The sequence below is a fragment of the Pseudorasbora parva genome, chromosome 10 (assembly GCF_024679245.1).
Source record: "Pseudorasbora parva isolate DD20220531a chromosome 10, ASM2467924v1, whole genome shotgun sequence".
Taxonomy (NCBI): Eukaryota; Metazoa; Chordata; class Actinopteri; order Cypriniformes; family Gobionidae; genus Pseudorasbora; species Pseudorasbora parva.
In genome coordinates this window covers 35640378-35657981 of record NC_090181.1, presented here as the reverse complement: position 1 = coordinate 35657981, position 17604 = coordinate 35640378, and the positions used below count along the sequence as shown (strand labels likewise).

Here is a 17604-nt window from a genome sequence, read left to right as displayed (position 1 = left end):
AAATGTATCGGTGCTAACCTTACCAGTTGATACAAAAAAAAAAAAAAAATTCATACATTTATAACAGTTGATGTAACAGCATTTCTGCAGTACCAGTAGAACAGAGTAACAGGTATTTGTGGTACCCACTGAATGACACTGCTTTCAAAGGTTTCTATTTACAGCATGTTTTTATAAGCGTTACGTATTGTAGCCAATCATAATCATATCTGTTAAGTGCATGAACGCAATGGGCTATCAAAGGAGCTAGTCAGTTAGTCAGAACAAGGTTTTGTTTTGTTCGACACAAGCCACACACACATTTTTTCATTTTAACAAATAAAGTGTAAACGATGCAAATAAGAGAATCATTGTACAATTATTGTAAAAAAAATATTTAAGAGAAATGTTTTGGTGTTTTCTTGTTCATACAATGGAAGTCATTGGACAACTGTTTGATTATTAACATTCTTCAAAAGATGTGATCAAAAGAAGATTTTCTATTCTCCAGAAGATGGAGGGCTATGCAGGTTTTGGAACAACAGTTTTTGGTGAACTATCCTTTTAACAGCTACTTCTGCACACCACACAATACCAACTGGTGTCCAGAGACATTATCTCTGTAACTCCTCATTTAAAGGCTAATTCACACTACATCGACATAATTTTTTTTTTTTTTAATCATGCTGACAACCCCTGAAATGTAACATAAAAGAAAGTTATTTAGTATGAATAGCTGTATTAATATTCCTAAAGATTTAATTTAATCACCCTTTACTATGTTGCCCAGAACATGAACAGGCCATATGTTCAGCTAGGTTAGCCTCTCTCTCTGGTGAGTCACAAACAGTTGGAATTCATATAGGGATTTGTAACTCAACAAGCCCTAATTTTCTTCAAGATGATGTCAGTGGATAGTCTAAAACAGCAAAAGGAAAAATAGAAAATATGGTTATTGTTAGACAAACATGACTGTGATTTGGCAGTCTGTCCTTGGACAGCCTGGAAAGATTGGTTAGGAGAAAAACCGTTGACTGGACTCTAGACAGTGGCTCAGTGCCTCCGGGACACATTCAACACCCGTCTTACCTCACCTGCTTTTTATAGCCAGCTCTAAACACATGGCCACGTGCACAGAGACTGCCCTTGTGCAAATACTTCTGAACCAAATTGGTCTCCAGAAGACAGAAACACATCGTCAAATTGATTACCTGCTAAGATAACCTGCTAATGACTCGAAACATAACAGTTTTCACAGAATAACAAATGCCTTGTCATTCTAAAAAGCTTGAGAAATAACATTTTACATACAGTTAGTAAACATTAAAACCATTTAAAAAGAAATTAATAATGACTGTCGAACAGAATCTACACACACCCACAATAGACATTTTACAGCACACACCACCTTATATGGGGAAAATGTGTAAAGGGTGGACATGATATACGGTTTTCCAAAGAGCGGTTTGCTTCAAGGAATTAGGGCCAGGAACTTTGAGGGCGAGTTGTAAAAATAGGCTGAAATGTTCCTTAGGTCAGTGAATTGAACTAGTGTTTTAAAACGGCAGCTAAAGACATGCAACATTAAAGACTTCTATCAACTCCACAAGTTAAATAGGTATTGCATAGTCCAAATATCACATGAAAACTGTAATGACACAAGGAAAAAGATCTTTCTTCAGCTGGTCCAAAATGCAGCAGCTCGAGTTCTTACTAGAACCAGGAAGTATGACCATATTAGCCTAGTTCTGTCAATACTGCACTGACTCCCTATTAAACATTGCATACATTTTAAAATCTTGCTTATTACTTACAAAGCACTAAATGGTTTAGCTTTACAGTAGCCTACTTGAGCAAGCTCTTAACACATTATACTCCATCACGTCTACTGCGGTCACACAACTCTGGCCAAAGCTAGACTAAAAACATCTCTTTACTATTGCATACACAGAACATTATCGATTTATATTATTCAAATCAATTAATTGATTGTTAGGCATCATTAACTAGGTCTGTGTAAACAGGGAACACTTCCCAAAACACCTGTTGTACTTGTTCCATCATAAGAAGAGTGGCATCTATGCTAATGTTAGTCTCTCTGTTTATCCCGAGGTTTACTGCATTCAGCCAGATCCGGTCCGTATCCTGACCAAATGGTGGACCTGAGCCTGGACATGAGCAATGCTTTCATTTTTTTTAAATGTCTGCAGAGAGTGTGTCAATTAAACTTCCTCCTGTACATGCTGCATCGACACAACATCCTCATTAAACCTGTCTCTGACATGACGACTCCAATCTTTCTAATATAATCTTATGAATATCTATTGATCTAATATGACTTCTGACCTGTAATGTTGCCAGAATCATAATCATACACTCAGTGCCGCCGCTCCTGCATCACGTGCTGCGCATTGGGCACCAAGTGCTGAGGGGGGCACCACGAGAATTTTCTCTCAGCACCCCCCAACAAATAGGCGACTGCAACACCCGCGGGCATCATAAAGTAATGATGCGTAGGGCATCAAAACGGCCAGCGGCAGTACTGCATACACTGTTCGGTCGTTTGCCAGAGGAGAACTGGCACCCCAACTGAGCCTGGTTTCTCCCAAAGTTTTTTCTCCATTCTAGTCCTGATAGAGTTTTGGTTCCTTGCCACTGTTGCCTTTGGCTTTTGACTTGCTCAGTTGGGGACACTTAAATTTCAACTATATTACCGATCTGCCCACATTGACACTATGATAAATGAAATTAGCTGGGTGACATCACTGTTTTCTCCAGAGCAGCTGTACAGCCGAATCAAATTCTGTTGCATTATTTTCCTGTTAACACTGTGAAGCAGCTTTGAAACAATTGGACTTGTAAAAAGCACTATATAAATAAAGGTGACTTGACTTCAATTTATTTGAACCTCAGTAAGGTCACATATTAGACCACTGTAACCCTTCACTCTATTGGGGTTGTAAGCTATATTTTTATATCCTCATATTCATCACCACATCCACTTCCACTACTTACACCCATTCTAACAAATGTGATGCTAGCATATATGACTGACTGTCCACCTTTCGTGCAATAAAAAAGTCATATTTCTCACGTGGTAAAACAAGACAGACTAGTTAAACACAAGGTATATGCATTGCAGCCTAGATATTTAACTAGATATCTAAAGAGAACATGACCAATACACATCTGCCATCCAGTTACTTCCCTTATACAGATTATTTTCATTGTTGGAAAGCCAAATATAAATTGCAGTTTGAAAATTAAAGTTCTTATCATTTGCTTCAGAACAGAAGTAGGTCACACTACATCATTTAATGCTAACCTTTCTTAGTTTTTCACTTGTGCAATAGGCATAAGACATAATATAACTATTCTCTGTGTCATCATTATTTCCAGAATAAGAAATAATCCAGTATTTTCTTCCACAGAGCAATGAAGACACAAATAATGGTTACTGATTGTTTTTTTTTTAACTACTAACCTATCAGAAAATATTAGACATAACATATTAAGTCACCTTTGACACCTACATTTCCATTCTCTGGAAGTGACATTTTGCTCAGCAAATCAAAATCTTATTTTTACAGACATATTTAAGTTTTAGCTTTTTAGATTAAATTGTTGGTTTTAATTTTTTTTAATAAACAAAACATATTTAATGACAAAAAGCTTTTATTTTTATTTCTACAAAAAGTGTTTTATTTAATTGGATGCAAGCTGACAAAAACATTTGCTGAGCTATTAAACATTTTAAAATGTAGAAGAATAGTTTATGTGTTCATTCCAAATATTTAGCACTTTTTAATATTTAATATTTAAACATGCAGCCATGTAAGTCATAGATATTGTATTATTTTAGGATTCATTTTGATAAAAGGAAAGAAAAGGAAAAAAATCTAGCAGCAGTTTCTCATGTTTCTCAAAAATACCCTCTCGAGATGAAACAATAACTACTAAGAAATTAGATTTGATTAAATACGGCAAACAAAAACACAGATAACTTTTACTTACCATATATAAAAGCCAGCGAAAAGATGATGAGTTTTGGTCATAGCCGCTTCTATGTGCTATTTTTGAGAGCAACGACTCAAAAGTTTTAATCCAGTTCTCCTCTGTAAAGATTGAGCACGCAGACTCCAGCTTCTCAACTCTCACTATGCTGCGTGACCAGATTGACACGCCCCTACATTTAAATGACAGCACTGTCTGCCAATCAGATTGAAGCTGTTGCAAACCTAACCAGATTCTGTATAGAAAACATCCAATCACATTTTAGGAGGCGTGGAGTTCACGATGTTTACCAGAGTAGCGTGTGTTTTGTTGCTGGGTTACATTATTAAGGGGATTTAAAGGCAGTTTGGTGACAGGTAGCTAATGACTCTTATATTGAACTGACCCTTTGTTTAAAACTGTTAGTTTGAGGCTGTGCTTTTCAAGAGCGGCTGTGCTTTTTTCTGAGGTTACCATTGGTGAATATTTCAAAATCCTTCTTTGGTTATTGCACATCTTAAATCATGTTTGCTCCCATCTCACTGTTGATTCTCTCGCAATCTTTAGTTTATCACCACAGAGTGGTTTATGAAGAAATTCCTTGTCATTTATGTGCTGTACATAAGTTTCAGATTAAAAAAATGAGCCCTTTGGGTGTAATCTTTGCCAATATATGAAAAACAGAATAAAGTTGACATTTTGTCATTTGTTTCAGAAAGAAAAAAAAAACAGTAGAAGGGAGGACAGTCACATAGGTAAGCTATAGATCACCTCTTTTCATCCCTGGAACTCTGGGAGTTCAAGATCTCGCATCCAATTAATTGCCACGAAATCCTTTTTTTCCACCTACAATTTCTTTAGATAGCACTATTTATTCTGGGTCAGATGCTCATCACATGCATGTGTACATTGTTTATTAGATCAGAACTCACGCTGAACCGAGAACAACATAAACAGATCATGACGATTCAAGCAGACATGTTTATAAGTTTTCAGTTACTGTGTTCAGCTTGTTTTGAATGCCTGCTGGGCTTTGTGTACAAGGGTGTGAAAGAGAATCTGAGGATTTCTGTACACAATAGTGCATGCATGTAAATTGACATGATAAATAGAGCTTAGGTTTTCTCTGGCTCCTCACTGGTGGCTCTTAGAAAACCTCAAACCACTTTCTAATCCAACCAACATTGTGGACAGCCACACAAGTAGAATTATGTAAATATATAAATTATAAAATAAATAATAAATTATGTAAATACCTTTCATAATACTGTTCAAATTTAATTAGCATAAAATGGCATCTTCCTTTCAGACCTAATCAAAGCTAACCGCTTATTTAAAAGGTAATTTAAAAAATGAAAAAAAAATGTAAAAAAACAAACAAAAAAATGTGAGGGATTAGTATTCATAATAATATTATTATACATCATTATTATAATGTATTTATTATATTAATGTATATTCATGTATTATTCATATGGGAGATGTTTTCTTTGTTTAGGTTTAGTCTTTAATGAGGATTTTATGAGCAGCATTTATTCACTTGTTTTGAGTATTGCACTAATCGTCAACAGACTACATACACAGATCAGGCATAATATTATGACCCAAAATTGTGTTGGCCCCCCTTTTTCTGCCAAAACAGCCCTGACCCATCAAGGCATGGACTCTTCTAGACCCCTGCTGTATCTGGCACCAAGCTGTTAGCAGCAGATCATTTAAGCCCTGTAAGTTGCGAGGTGGGGCCTCCATGGATCAAACTTGTTTGTTCAGCACATCCCACATATGCTCGATTGGATTGAGATCTGGAGAATCAGGCCACCTTCTTTCATTGCTCTGTGATCCAGTTCTGATGCTTACGTGACCACTGTTGACGGTTTTGGATGGGCACCCTGAATGGTTTGCAGCTATGCAGCCCCATATACAACAAACTGCAAAGCACTGTGTATTCTGACACATTTCTATCAGAATCAGCATTGACTTCCTGAACAATTTGAGCTACAGTTGCTCGTCTGTTTGATCGGGCCACATGTGCCAGCCTTCGCTCCCCACGTGCATCAGTGAGCCTTGGCCACCCATGACCCTGTTGCTGGTTCACCACTGTTCCTTCCTTGGAGCATTTTTGCAGACTGGGAACAACCCACAAGAGCTGCAGTTTTGGAGATGCTCTGATTCAGTCTAGCCATCACAAATTTGGCCCTTTTCAAATTTGCTCAAACCCTTTTGCTTGCTCATTTTTCCTGTTTCTAACACATTGAGGACATTGATTCTAACTTTGAGGACAAAATGTACACTTGCTGCCTAATATATCCCACTCACTAACAGATGCCTTGATAAAGAGATAAACAGTGTCAGTGGTCATAATGTTATGCCTGATCAGTGTATAAACACTTGGGTCTGTGGCTTTGAATAATAATAAATAATTATAATACATTTTATTTGTAATGCACTTTATATTTAACAAAATCTCAAAGTGCTACAGAATTAAAACAATCAACAACAATAAATAAGTAAATAAAATAACTAAAACTGAAAAATTCAATTCAAAAGCTCTGCTAAAAAGGTGGGTTTTTAAGACCACACTTAAAAAGATCTACAATCTGTGATGTCCGCAAGTGGTCAGGGAGGGCATTTCACAGACTAGGGGCTGCTAAGCAGAAGGCCTGATCTCCCATAGTTTGGTCATGGGAGTTTTAAGAAGATACGTTGAAACAGAACGGAGGTTACGTGTGTTGAGGAGTTCCTTGAGATAGGTAGGTGCAGTATATATATATATATATATATATATATATATATATATATATATATATATATATATATATATATATATATATATATATATTATATATATATATATATATATATATATATACTTTGTACCCTCATGACATATCAACAACATAAGCTGAAATGAAAGGTATATGATAAAGCTTAGGGACATGTAATACACTTGACCTTCCATTTGAGCGCAACTAAAAAAAACAAACAAAAAAAAAACTATCTTTTGGGTGAAGTATCCTTTTTAAGACATTTTAATACAAAACTGGACTAAAACAAACAAACAAACAAACAAACACACACAAACCTAAAAATAAAATAAAAATAACATTAGTTGGTGCCTGTAATTCATGACCCTGTATCAAGGGGTCACCAATTTTTTTTGTGGAGAACTTGATAGTTCTGAAGCAAAGGTAGTCCAAGGCACTCAATGGGTGTGTTGAAAAAGTTAAAAAGCCTTTATTTTTTCATGACTTGATAGTTCTGTTGCTTGATTCTCCAGTACATGTGTTGGGCTGGCTGGTTCCCCCTTAACTGTGGCAGAGGTCTACAAGGACTTCTACATCCACCACCTTCAAGCCCATTCCCCTTATTCCAGGTCAAATCCTCCAAAGAACACCTCGAGCCCAGAGGTAACATCAGCCGCAACGGGCCCCAGACTCTTAGCGAGAGCCTGCCAACGACTCCAAGTCGAAGCCCACCATGGACACTGAGCCAGAGCTATGAATATTTCATCTCCGAGAGAAAAATTGCCGCCGAGTCCATCCCGGAGCCAGAGCCTGCTGCCATGTCAAGTCCAGTCACCTTAATTTATATAGTGCTTTTCGCTATAGATTGTTTCAAAGCAGCTTTACAGTGATAACTTAATTGAAGACAGATTGTTTTGGCTGTACATAAGTTCTAGAGGTAAGTTATTGTTCATCTAAAGTAAGGTTTTGAATGATTCATTTTGGTTGTAAAAAAAAAAAAAATCATTATTTACTTTGGGGCAACTTACACACACCATTTTTAACCAAAGCACAAAACTCTGATCATGCTCCAGCCACTCATAGGCAAAGCAACAGCGCCCAGCGTAGAATGCAAAGCCCTGAAACAGGTTTTGAAATTGTTTTGAAACTATTCCGTTATCATCCTCGTGCAAAAAAAAACATGAATCCTTGAGAACGCCAACAGCATGCACGTAAACACTACGTGTTCAGTCTCTATGTAAGTGTGTTTATAATACAGGTGTGGTTTTTCTTTACAAAATGACTGCCAAATTACTTGTCTGCATTGCACAATACATTACTAGTCATTTCTGATTTTCCCTCTGTACACGAGGAGTGTAAAGTAAAGTGAAAGAGGCCTTCACAAGGGAGAGTCTAGTTGACAAGGTCTCTGCTGACACTTCAGGGATGCGTTATGGTCGTGTTTAGACGCAGGTACACAATCTAATTTGGAAACAGCCTGGATCTGGCAAACTACTGTAAAACTTGGGATAAACTGAGAGACTAATATTAGCATAGATGCCATTCTTCTATGATATAATAAGATTTAACAGGTGTTATGGGAAGCGTTCCCCGCTGACAAAACCATTTAACTAATTTGAATAATAGAAACTGATAATGTTCTTTGTAGGCCTATGCCATAGCATAAACCCGTCTCTTTCGTGATACCCAGAAATTTAGAATATTCCGATATAATATGATTTCTGACCTGCAAGGTCAGAGCACTGGCACCCTGACTGAGCCTGGTTTCTCCCAAGGTTTATTTTTCTCCATCATGCCCTGATGGAGTTTTGGTTCCTTGCCACTGTCGCCTTTGGCTTGGCTTGCCCAGTTAGGGACACTAAAATTATGATCTTAAGTTATTCAACTAAATATACAAATAAAATGAATTAATTAGGTCTTATTTAATTCTATAAACTATAATACTGATCTGCCAATATTGTCGCTATATGATAAATTAAAATAAGCTGATAACATCACTGTTTTCTCCAGAACGGCTGTACAGCCAAATCAAATTTTGTTGCAATATTATCCTGTTTGACACTGTGAAGCTGCTTTGAAACAATTGTCATTGTAAAAGCGCTATATAAATAATGTTGATTGTTTGGTAGTAAAGATGTTTTTTTAAGTCTAGATTTAAACTCACACAGTGTGTCTGCTTCCTGAACAATGCTAGGAAGACCAGAGTTTAAATTCCAGAGATTAAGTTCCAAGAGTTTAAGTGCTAAATAGTAAAAGGATTGACCGCCAGCAGTTGATTTCGATGTTCTAGGTATTATCAACTGACAGAGTTTTGAGATCACAATAGACGTGAAGGACTATAATTCGTTAAGAGCTTGCTTAAGTACTGGGAGATAAACCATTTATTGTTTTGTAATAAGCAAGATTTTAAAATGTATGCGATTTTTAATAGGAGCCAGTGAAGTGTTGACAGAACTAGGCTAATATGATCATACTTCCTGGTTCTAGTAAGAACTTGAGCTGCTACGGTTTGTACCTACTAGAGTTTATTTAATAAGTGTGCAGGGCAACCAGCAGGGCAACCACCCAGTAGAGTATTTTCCATCCTAGAACGGTAGGGGAAGAATTGCTAATAGACTTGTGGACTACAGAACCATCCCTAGACCCTTTTCCAGCCTTAAATGCATTTCTGAACCACTGGGTCTGCCCATTTCCCTGGCCCAGTGGCTCTGGTTAGCCCTCAAGCTCCAACATTGTGATTACTGTCTCTAGGTCACCCACAACCACCATGGTCATCAGAATATAGACCTCAGAGTGTGGCTCTGCCTTGGATTTCACCTCAGCCCTTCAACTTATCGGTTCCACCATGTCCTAGCATCCCTGCTGCTGCACTGGGGTCCCTCATCTTACAATCTCTGCCTTGGTTTGTCCTCCCTCTGGCTCTGTTGTGGACTGCTGGATCTAAGGCTGCACCTAGACCTTCGACTCCTTCAGCTCCACTGTTGTCTTCATTCCCACTGGCTCTACCTCATATTTTAGATCTTCTGGCCCAGTGCCATCACCCTGGTTCAGTCACCTGGTTCCACATTGGTCTCCAGGTTAGCTGATTTGTCAGCAATTCTTAAGGCTCTGTTTAAGAATTGTGGACGAATCAAAAATTGCTGACGAATCGAAGGTGGGTCATCAGCCCTCCAGCTGTCAGAGCATCCCTTTTTGCCAGTTCCACTGTGGCTTCCTCTGCTGAACCCTGGTTCAACATGTCAGTAAACAAGTTAACCTTGATGTCTTAATTGTAACAAGACACGTATAAACCATTCAAATGAAATGTGCCTAAAGATTATGTTGTAGTGTTATGTAGTTTATAGTAGACATCTACAACTTCTGAATATAAGATTTGTTTTTTCTTGGAAATGTATTTAAAAAAAAATGGGGGTAATCTTATATTCAGTGTCTAGACTTTTACATGTCAAAAATATACCTGCAACAATAGGGAGCACCAAATATGTGTAAAACGAGTGAGTTATCAAACAACTCTCATTAAGCAGCCAAGAGAAACTGTGTCAGAGTGTAACGTTAGAAGATCGTGAGCCTAAAGACAGTCTTTAAAATGCTAACAGTCAAGGAAAAGCTTACCGTAGACCTAAAAGCATCTGCTTCGAAGACACTGACAGGGAGTGTCAATACTTAGCCCCCCAAAATTATGACGCTGATGCCCAAAACCAGTTGCTGTCATCTAGCTGAAGCTGACTGGATATTGCTGAACATACACACCAGTGAGGCCCCTCATTCCTAATTTCGGCTACATACTGACACATTTGCCTGTCAATTTCTTCAAAGCGGCCCTTTGATGCGGTGTAAAAATGATGTGGCATGAACATGGAAAAGAACAAGTCTTGCCCAGCGCTTGCCCTCTGACTACGCCATGTGATTGGTCTACGGAAAAAAACATCCATATCCCCCTACATCAGATAGGTAATGCCGATCAAACCTGTTTTTTAAAATACAACATCTGCCACTGTAACATAAACAAGGTGCGAAATCAGTCATTGTGAAATCTACTGGAAATGAGAACTACAGGCTATTTGTAGGGTATGCCATAAAGTGTTTATTTCTGAATGTGACTGTTGGTATACTTAAACAGTATTTACCATACTTTGAATATATATAAAGCAATACTAATTATTTTCAAATAAAGCATCTCCTTTAAAAAAGGCAAGATTTGGTCATCTTATAATTGAACAATAAGGTACATTAATATTTAATTTCTTCAAAATGAATGTCCCTTTTAAAATAAAAGTATCTGCTGTCATTATTATTAATCCAAATAAATCTTAAAGTTGTCAATACAGTAAATCAAACAATGTCTGTTCTTTGCAGATTCATTTCGGGATATTTCTTGACTGTGTTCCAACCCTCAAAAATTTGATTTCTCAAGGAAAAGCAACTTCTCATGTGCCGAAGAGTAAACAGAGTCTGGAGATACTGTCTTGAGAATGGCAGAGAAACGGGATCTATTTCTTCCAAACAAGTAGCATTATCAGAGTCGGTATCTCATTTTCACTGCTGTCCTCTAGGTAAAGCTCTCTGACTGTAAAGTGTAGGACAGAAAGGTGTAAAACTAGATTATGCATGCATGAGCTGTGGGGAATATTCTCTCTTTGTCTTCCCTCGATCAATAAAATAGCCAGCATAGAGACCTGGTCAGCAGGCCCACCTCTCTGAAGCGTGTGCAGGGTCTTTGTCTGTGAAAAGATGTTATACCCCCGATGTCAATCATTCTCATTCAATTTTCACATGTTCAAATTGGTGTGAGCTGGTGTATTGCTCATGCAGGGTGTTTATGCATGAAGGATTCCCTGGGGGTAGAGCTGGGGGAAAGATCTGAATAAATCACAGCGTCGATTTCATGAAACATAAAATTTGATTTCATGAGCAGGTGAAAACAGAGGAGGGCTTGATTTTCTGATCCCCAAAACCCGATTGTAAATACATATAACAGCCAAAAGCTGAAATGCACTAGATTGAGTTGATATTGCATTCAGTCATCTCACTGATAGTTAATACTTTAGTTCACTAAAAATGTAATTTATCTCATTAATGACTGTCCATGTCGAGAAAGGGAATAAAAACATCATCAAAGTATATGTGATATCAATTAGTTAACAATTAGAATCTCTTGAAGCATCTAAAATACATTGTGGTCCAAAAATAACAAAAACTTTATTCAGCATTGTCTTCTCTTCGGGGTTTGTTTTCAATCCTTTAATAAAGATTTGAACAGTTATGAATCAGCATATTGATTCAGAATTTGGCTCATCAATGTCATGGGATTTCAGCAGTTTGAGACGCAATCCGAATCATGAATCAATCCGCTGATTCATAACCGTTCAAATCTTTATTTGAGGATTGAAAACTAACCCGGAAGAGAAGACAATCCTGAATAAAGTCGTAGTTTTTTTTATTTTTGGACCAAAATGTAGTCATTAATGACATATCATTTTGGGGTGAACTAACCCTTTAAGCAAGTGAAGGGCCTTTTAATACAATTCTCAAACAGTATTATGAGATCTTGGTTTTTATAAACTAAACGCAAAAGAATACAAATATTTTTTTTGTAATATTTAAGATGTTTACTTGATTATCAATATATAAAATGTGAGTATTAAATTATACATAATGCCTTTGAGGAACGTTTATTTGTAAATTTCTCAATAATTGCATTATATGCTTTGCCCCACAGACAATTGGTCATAAAACAAAGATATCATCATATTAAGACTTATTATTTGAGAGATAGAAAGTGACAACTGATATTTATATGCATTTTATTCAATTAGCATAATATACTGTTATAAAGATTTCATTGATTTACATTACAAGTTACTAGAACCCCATCTTACTTTCTGGCCACATAAATATCAGCAACTGCAATTGCATATTTCTGATCAATTTGGGCCTCTGAATATTTTTTTTAATTTTTCTACTATGAGCTCTGTATTATCCAATATAATACTACAGTAATCCATAGATAAATCAAATGTGATACTGAACAAAACGTGAAAAGTTTTTGTATTATTATTTGTATTGTCATCACACAACATTTTTTAGATGTTGTCTAAACCTTCCCACTAAAATGTTCCATTAAAAATGACTTGCGCTTAAATGCTTGAAGTTTGTATGAAGTTGAACGTATGAATTTCAATTTCAATACTGCTGGAAGACACGACACCTCTGTATCGGAGTTAACAAACTCTCTTGTAGGACTTATACTATCACTAAACCTCAATAAAGTTTAATTTAATCTTGTGCATTTAACACAAAAATAGGGATGGGAAAGATAATATACGGTTCCGGTCGTAAATGAAGAGTTTAGTGAGATCACTTGGAAATATTAGATAATATCCTACAAGGCTAAAATGGGCCTGCCTCATATAGGAACTTCCCTTTTCTTTCCTAAATTCCAAAATGAAATAGGCCTAACTCAGCTTGCATCAAAAAGGAAGAGAACACTTCTCATTAAATTTGATCTTTCTATTGTTCTTTAACAGCCCCAAAACATTAGTTAAATAAAAGAGTGTGCATGGTTCATTTGCATTAAGCTTCTACTTCACAAACTTTTGTTGAAATATTCACACAAAACTGAGCATTTATTCCGTTCCGTACAGGGTGAGTTCCGAACAGGCCAAACACCATATGCCAGGTCACAGATTTTAGTACAAAGATTCGGTACCAAACCTCAAGAGGATCAAACAGGAAAAGGGTTCATTTTCTTATTTCATGCTTGGGTGAATCCATATCCAGGGTCTTGTTGAATGACGATGAAGCTCAAAGCTCATTCGCTAATCTGACCGCTTGTTTGGCTAGCAGTGAGTGAGGGAGGGCACAGGGGAGCACAGATGCTTGCCGTCATTAATAAGCATGATCATGAATAATTAATCTCCCTAAGTGAGCGAATACTGATGGGGTAAACTGATGGACCAGATTGGAGTAACCACATGGGAGGCCATATCATACAGAGATACAGTCACAAGAATACTGCCGTCCAAATGTTGGGCTTTACTTGTTTGAGATCAAATCAAAATCAATTCAGATGTGTTTTAAAAAAAGTCTCTTCTCACCAAGGCTTCATTTATTTGATCCAAAATACAGCTAAAACTGTATTGTGAAATATTATTCAAACGTAAAATAATTGTTTTCTATTTTATTTCATTGTTTTCTATTTTTAATTATTTTTAAACTATTTTTAATGTAATTTATTCATGATCAGTTTAATCATCTTTACTCCAGTTTTCAGTGTCACATGATCCATCAGAAATCATTCTAATATGCAGATTTGCTGCTCAAGAAACATTAATGATTCTTTCAGAATTATTTAATGAATAGAAAGTTTAAAAGAACAGCATTAATCTGAAATATAAAGCTTTTGAAACATTATAAATGTCTAAACTGTCACTTGACCAATTGAATGCATCTTTGCTGAATAAATGTATTAATTTCTTCAAGTTCTTTCCCAAAAATAAATAAATACAAATTCTTACCAATCCAAAACTTTTGAATGGTAGTACAATCAATGTTGCAAAAACTTTCTATTTCAGATAAATGCTGTTCTTTTGAACTTTCTATTCAAAGAAAGAATGCTAAAACATTTACACACGTTTTCAACTACGATAATAATAATACATGTTTCTTGATCAGCAAATCGGCATATCAGAATATTTCTTCTGGATCATATGATACTGAAGACTGGTGTAATGATGCTGAAAATTCAGCTTTGATCACAGGAATAAATTATATTTAAAAAATATTGAAATCGAAATTTTATTTTACATTTTAATAATATTTCACAACATTTTCTTTTTTTTATATAAAATAAATGCAGCCTTGGTGATCATTCTTTTAAAAATATTATCGTCCAAAAACTTTTGACCGGTCATGTACATGCAAAAGTGCTTCATTTTTACAAATTCAACCACCACATGCCAAACAATTTTGGGGCACATTAGGCAGTCAAAAAATTAATTTTGGTTCAAACAGGAAATCAACAAAGCCCAAGGGCTGAAATCATGTACATCTGTTTTAAACAAACAGAACCCAGAGAGGTTCTCTAGAGGAAACAATAAGACTTCTGTCAAGAAGCACAAAACCAGGTGTCAAAGCCTGAGGCGCTGCATTAGTCAGTCTACCCTGTGATGGACCAGAGCAGTTGGTGTCCTATAAAACCACCTGACTGCTGTTTATCATGGAAAGTATTTAAATCATGGAAGGTCAATTAAAATGTGATTCAAGTAATAGTATTCCTTATAGTGTCTTCAAATGTTTTCCCTGTCTTTGCACTGGACGCTCATATTACACAACTGAAACGAAAGCTATACCCTGACCTCCGCAGAGCTCCTTAATGAGAAACAAGGAAATAAGATCTAAAATTTTGAGGTTACAGTATCAGGGAATTGAACTGACAAGCTCATAACATCAGTAAAATCTCATTCAGTAAATCAGATATCATCTGATTTAATAAAGCAATAAGCAATAAGGTTGTCATAGCATTACGTGTATTCTGTTGGATATGATTGATTAGGGCAGACTTCAGTCTTTTTTGTCATTCAATCTACTAAGTATTGAATGATTGATTGCTTGATTTATGAGAAGCTGCTGATTCATATTCCATACACTAGGTACAAAAGTGAAAAATTCACCCCTAAATGGTACATATTAGTACCTTAAAAGGGACAAATCAGTACCTTTTTGGTTTTGTACCTTAAGGTACTGCCCCAGTGACAGCAATGCATCTTTTTTTTCTGACAGTGTAGGATTAAAAGGCTTCACCAAGCCTTACAACCACATCACGCATCAGATTATGAGAAATCTGCAAACAATAAGCATTACTGATTAGAAGCTAAAGCCAGTTAATTTTTCTTTTATATCCAGCTATGCTTTTTGAGTCCACCGAAATGTTGATGCCTTGATTAGGCACGTTTGTGTGTATATGTTGGAATGTATGGCAAAACACAGATTTAAGGGTTTAGTGCATGAAGGCCAGTGGACTGTCCTCAGAAAACCTCTGAGATATTTGCCTCCTGCTGAGGAGTCAGTCTGACCTCTACTGGTTATCTGCGAAAAAAAGACCTTGGTGTGGTAAAACGTTTATTCATCTAAATTGTTATTGATTTAGTTACTCTGCGGAGTGATTGAGATCAGATAATAACAGAGGTTATTTTGGTTGTTTAGGAAACATATACAGACATTAAAAGTTAATTAAATCAAGATAACATCACCAAACGCATTGATTTTGGACCACCAACAGCAGGCCCTAGTTCTGACCAATAGTCAAGTCTGATCTCGCCGTCACAGCTGTCAATAAGGGCACAAATGGCTGTGGTTTTCAGTTTAAAACTGAACTGGAACACTTTAAAATAAGGTTCCATTCGTTAACATTAACATGAACTTTTGAAAAATACATCAAAGCATTTATTAATCTTAGTTAAATGTCAATTTCTACATTTGCTAATACATTATTAAAAATATAAAGTTGTGTATGTTAATGTAAATGTATTGCTCATTAATGTTAGTCAATGCATAATCTAACGTCTACTAATGAGCCTTATTGTAAAGCTCAAATCAAATTATTAGATTGAAAAGTATCAAATAATACATTTTTTATTTTACAGAACATTATTAATTTACAACAATAACATTTAAATCTTAATTTTTATGATTACAAAGTTAAAACTACAGTATATAATAATAATAAGGCCATATGTGCAGCCTTATATTTACCCCCCCCCCAAAAAAAGATGAAATTTTTCCCCATTTACCTGCATGTCATGTGAACATTAACCACATCAGAAAACCATGAACGTGCGGATGTATCGTTAAATTACTAAAATATCAGGACCTTACCGTTAAGTGACACCAGTTTATTTCCTGAAAAAATGAATAATTATTATTCACTATTTAAGTGTTACATTTACTTAAAGCTTGCTGTTATATGGTTCAGCACTGTCAGATACACACATTATAGATACACTATTTGAAACAGCTCAAACTAAATTTAGCATTAGCTTTATAAATTGTGGTAGAGAGAACCATAAAATGTTGAATTCCTGAATGTATAATACACATTTTTTGGGGGTACAATGGAGACTTACAGTATTTGAGCAAAGGTGTCTTCACTGTTGGACAAAAAGTTGGCATGAAGACCGCACTACGGTATTGGCGCATCACTGAGTGAAACGTCTTATTGAACGAGAAGCCAAAATGTAGTGCGAGGCTTTATTCTCCGGCTGGGTTAGGAACAGTGAGTTGCATATCTGAATGTGACTGACAAAGCACTCCAGCAGAGAGCAAGTTGACACTTTGATTGAAAATTACAAGGTCAAAATATTTATAATGAAATGCATGGACTAATTATTCATAAGACCAGAATCACAAACATGGAATCATGATCTTTTGAGTTTTAAAATTGTAATTGTACATAGGCAATGTTAAAATAAAATCCCATTATATTGCAATATTTAACCATAAACAGTTGATACAAGAAATTATGTGTTTGTATAAAGAATGTGTATTTGCAGGCAATGTTACTGTGGTCAACCAGGTTCACTGCTAAAGAGTGTATTTTTAAATTGCGATATTGTAAAACAACTAAAACAAACGTACGACGCACTAGCACATGGAAGTACTGTAAACCAAATCGAACTGAGTAGCTGCCTGAGCTTCAGTCCTCAGAGAAACAGGTTACGAAGGCTGGGAATGCATGTTTTACACACTCTCTCAACTTCTCTACTTCAAAACCTTAAGCTAAAGATTCAAAATGATCAAAGCGCTAAAGGCTGGCTTCTCATTCCTCTAATAATGTAACATATTTGATATGTGAATTTCAAAGGCCTATAAATTATCAACAAGATCAAAA

General features: G+C 36.0%; 1 protein-coding gene across 3 annotated transcripts in view; it reads right to left on the bottom strand.

Moving 5' to 3' along the window:
- Positions 1 to 17604, bottom strand: part of tiam2a (TIAM Rac1 associated GEF 2a) — a 117046-nt gene that overhangs the window by 94693 nt on the left and 4749 nt on the right. Inside the window, exon 1 of one of the 3 annotated variants that reach the window (XM_067455991.1) lies at positions 3994 to 4131. The exons of the other annotated variants lie outside the window; for them this stretch is intronic. The gene's annotated coding sequence lies outside the window, so the exon portion shown is untranslated. Of the gene's footprint in view, positions 1 to 3993; positions 4132 to 17604 lie in introns of those variants that run through there. 3 annotated transcript variants of the gene reach the window in all.